This window comes from Dasypus novemcinctus, chromosome 4, assembly GCF_030445035.2.
Source record: "Dasypus novemcinctus isolate mDasNov1 chromosome 4, mDasNov1.1.hap2, whole genome shotgun sequence".
NCBI lineage: Eukaryota > Metazoa > Chordata > Mammalia > Cingulata > Dasypodidae > Dasypus > Dasypus novemcinctus.
The window spans coordinates 150,615,472-150,619,957 of NC_080676.1; positions in this window are offsets into that span (position 1 = coordinate 150,615,472).

A 4,486-nucleotide genomic window follows, 5' to 3' on the forward strand; every position below is an offset into this window, starting at 1 on the left:
CCAGACCTGCCCCTGCAGTTGGAGGAAGTAGGTCTTCTGCTTTTTTTTATAGGGAAAGTGCCACTACCCCAGACCACAGAGATGGTAGGGACTGTGCACTGGCATTCACGGAGACCCTGGCCATCATTGCCATGTGTATTAGTCAGTCAAAAGAATGCTGATATGAAATACCAGAAATTGGTTGGTTTTTATAAAGGGTATTTATTTGGGGTAAGAGTTTACAGATACCAGGCCATAAAGTGTAAGTTAGTTCCCTCACCAAGGTCTATTTTCACATGTTGGAGCAAGATGGCTGCCAATGTCTATGAGGGTTCAGGCTTCCTGGGTTCTTCTGGCCTCAGCTCTTCTATTTTTTCCACAAGGTCAGCTATATACACTTTCAGGTGAATGGCTCTGTCTCTCTCCCTGGGATTTCTGCCATGTCTAAGGAGCCATCTCTATTTCTCTGTGTTCTTCTCCTGGCTCAGATCCTCCCTTCCTGGGTCTTGTTTCTCTTTCCTCTGCATGCTGACTTCCTGGGGCTCCATTTTAAGAATTCAGCATCAAACTCCAACATCAGAAAACCCACAAACTCTCTCCTTTGCCATGCCTTTTATCTGTGAGTCCCCACGCTATAATGATGTGGCCCAATCAAAGCACTAATCATAACTTAATCATGCCCAGGTACAGACCAGATTACAAATGTAATTCAATATCTACTTTTGGAATTCATAACTATATCAAACTGCTACACTTACCAAAGTCTATTTTCACATGTTGGAGCAATATGGCTGCTGACCTAATGGCTGTGAGGGTTCAGGCATCCTGGGTTCTTTTCTTTCCACGGCTTGCTTCGTCCTGGGCTCAGGATTCCTCTCCTTCTGGAGCTCCAGTTTAAGGCTTCATTATCAAACTCCAGCATCAAAATTCCAACATTAAGAACCCTTAACTCTGTCCTTTGTCATGCCTTTTATCTGTGAGTCCTCACAAAGGGTGAGGACTCACAAAAGATGGGGACTCAATCCCTTACTGGCACAAGTAGTTTACATAATTACTTAATCAAGTAAACTTCTGAATCCAATGTAATCTAATATGCCCAGAGGAAAAGATCAGTTTACAAACATAATCCAATATTCCTTTTCAGAATTCATCAATATTATCAAACTGCTACACCATGCTCTGAGAGGGTGGGGTTTCCATCCCAGTATTTAGGGACAGCCTGATCACAGTGCAAGCACTTGAAAGTGATTGATGGGACTGACATTCCAGCAGGCAGAGAGGACAAAATATCAATCCACAGATGATTCTAGGAACTTGTAATCTAATGGAGTTCAAACTGCTGGGATTTTTACTGATTTGGGACACATGATGTGTTTTCCTTCTAATTTCTCACTTCTGGAATGGGAATATTTATCTTATGTCTGTCTCATCAATATATATCAGAAGCAGATAACCTGTTCACTAGGTTTCACAGGTCCATTGGAGAGAAATTTTGCCTCAGGATGGACAATACCTGTATGAGTCAGCCAAAGGGGTGCTGATGTGAAGTATCAGAAATCTGTTGGCATTTTTAAAGGGCATTTATTTATGGTAGAAGCTTATAGCAACAAGTCCCTAACAAGTCCAACTCAAGGTATCATAAGAAGTACTTTCTCACCCAGAGTCCATTGCCACGTGTTGAGACAAGATGGTGGGCAATGTCTGCAAGGGTTCAGCTTTCCTTCTGCTCTATTAAGGCTGTGTGGTCCGACGTTCTTCTGATTTCAGCTATAGGCTGGCATAAGGCTCTTCTCTCTTGCAGGATCCTCTCTAATGAGCTATCTTTCTTCCCCTAAGTTCTTCTTTTCTCTGTGTTTACTTCCTTGAGAGCATCTGCTTTATCCCCAAGGGGGCTGGGACTTGATGCTGAGTCTCACTCTAATGATGTGCTTAGATCAGAGCCCTAATCTTAACATGATTTAATCAGACATCTCAGCTGAATCTAATACAATCAAAGGGTTATCATGTCAGAGTAAATGACAGTTTATAAACATAATCTATATTTTCTTTTGAAATTCATAAATAATATCAAAATGATACAATACCCAAAGGTGATTTTGATAAGATATTGAACTTAGCCTTTTTATTGAAATGATTTAATGATATTAGGATGTTGTGATAGAATAAATGTGCTTTGCATGTGGGAAGAACATATCCTTTTGGGGGACCAACGAGTGGACTGTTGGAGATCAAATCATTTCCCTTACAAAAGGCATGTTCAAGTCCTAACCCTTGGTCCCATGCATGTGAACCTATTTGTAAATTGGACCTTTGACAATATTAGGTAAAATATACCAAAACTGAATGAGGGTGGGCCTTAACCCATGACTGAAGTCTTTAGATGCAAAAGCAATTAGACATGGAGATAGAAAGCTACATGCAGGAGAAGAACCCAGAAATCAATGGAAGAGAGGAGAAAAGAGAAGACACAGCTATGTACATTTCCATATGACCTAAAAGGCAAAGACCAAGGATCACTGGCAGTAAGCCAGTAGGAGAAAACATGGCCTTGCTGTTCTACTTAGACAAAACTCAAAACTGTGAGCCAATAAATTCCCATTGCTTAAGCCAATCCTTTGTATTTTTTAGCTTTTAGGAAAATAATACAGTTCCCCCAAAGCACATAAGAATGGGGAAGAAGCAATATTTAGAAAGAGAATTTTGAAGAATTTTCAAAACAAATAATTGCTGCAGAGCAAGAGCAAGGAAATAGAGTAAACCAAATATATAGGTGTATTAGTCAGCCAAAGGGGTGCTGATACAAAGTACGAGAACTCTGTTGCCTTTTATAAAGGGTATTTATTTGAAGTAGAACTTATAGTTAACAGGCCCTAAAGAATACAGCTCAAGGTACCATAAGAGGTACTTTCTCACACAAAGTCTTTGCAACATATTCATTCAAGACAGCATGTAGTGTCTGTGAGGGTTCAGCCTCCCTTCCTCTTAAGGCTCTGTGGTTCCAGCTTCTTCTCATCTCAGCAGTAGGCTGTCATAAGGCTGGTCTCTCTCCCCAGGGCTCATTTCTTTCTGGACTCAGCTGTTCTGTGTTCTTCACAAGGTCAGCTGTAGACTACAAGATTTATCTCTCTTGGGGCCTGGGCCATGTCTACAGAGCACTCTCTCTTCCTACTTATCTGCTTCTCTGTGTCTACTTCTGTGTGAGAGTCTGTTTTATCCCCACCAAGGGGGTGGGGATTCAAACTGAATCACCCTAATGATGAGCTCAAACAAAAGCTCTATTCTTGATTTAATAAAGTAAAAGTAAATCCTCTGAATCTTTTACATTTTAATATGCCCAGAGGAATAGACCAGTTTACAAACACAGTCAATATGTATTTTTGGAACATAAACAATACCAAACTGCCACAATAGGCATAGTAGATCTTGTGAACACAATGGCATAAGGAATATTTTAAAGTAAACTGGAAAAGAAAGCTAATTACATTTTTAAAATAATATGCCTGAATATTGATTGTTTGACAAAGAAATTGAAATAAATGTTTACATTCTGAAAGAAACCAAGTAATCTTGACTACTGTATTAGTTAGCCAATGGAATGCTGATGCAGAATACCAGAAATTGGTTGTTTTGTTTTTCATAAAGGGTATTTATTTGGGGTAGGAGCCTACAAATGCCAGGCCATAAAGCATAAGTTCCTTCCCTCACCAAAGCCTATTTTCACTTGTTGGAGAAAGATGGTTGTCAATAGCTGTGAGAGTTCAGGCTTCCTGGATTCCTCCCTTCTAGAATTTTGCTTTTCTCTAGGTTTAAGATTCCTTTCTTCCTGGGGCTGGCTTCTCTTTCCTCTGTGAGCTTCCTTCCCAGGCCTCCAGCTTAAGTCTTCAGCATCAAACTCCAACATCCAAACTCCAACATCAGAAATGCTCAACTCTGTTCTTTGTCATGCCCTAATCATAACTCAATCATTCCCAAGTACAGATCACATTACAAATATAATCCAATATCTGTTTTTGGAATGCATAACCATATCAAACTGCTATACCCCACCTTCTGAATTCCAAAAAGACATTACAATATTTGAAAAAAAACTTAAATCAGTAACAATGCAAGTACTATATCATTATCACAATCAATTTAAAGAAACACAATTTGTCTTGGGGCAAAGTCCTGTCTGCTATAGACATCTGAAACTTACAAAACAATTTATCTGTTTCCAATAGACAAATGGACAGGCATAGGATAAATATTTTCATTACAGTAAGGAGAAATTGGGAGGGAAGCATGCGTCATGGGTCCTCTACAGTTCAGTAAACCTGCAGGGCATCCTACATTAGATTTTAGTATGAAAGTCATTCTTAAGATGATGGTTTCTTCTCCTTAGGGCCATATGGGGACCCACCCTTTCCACAGTCTTGTCCAATGGCCATTTTCTTGGTTCTACCCTCATCAAGCATTTGGGTGTCAACCAAGCTCCAGATCTCTCCTTCCAAGAGTGTTGTGGTAATTG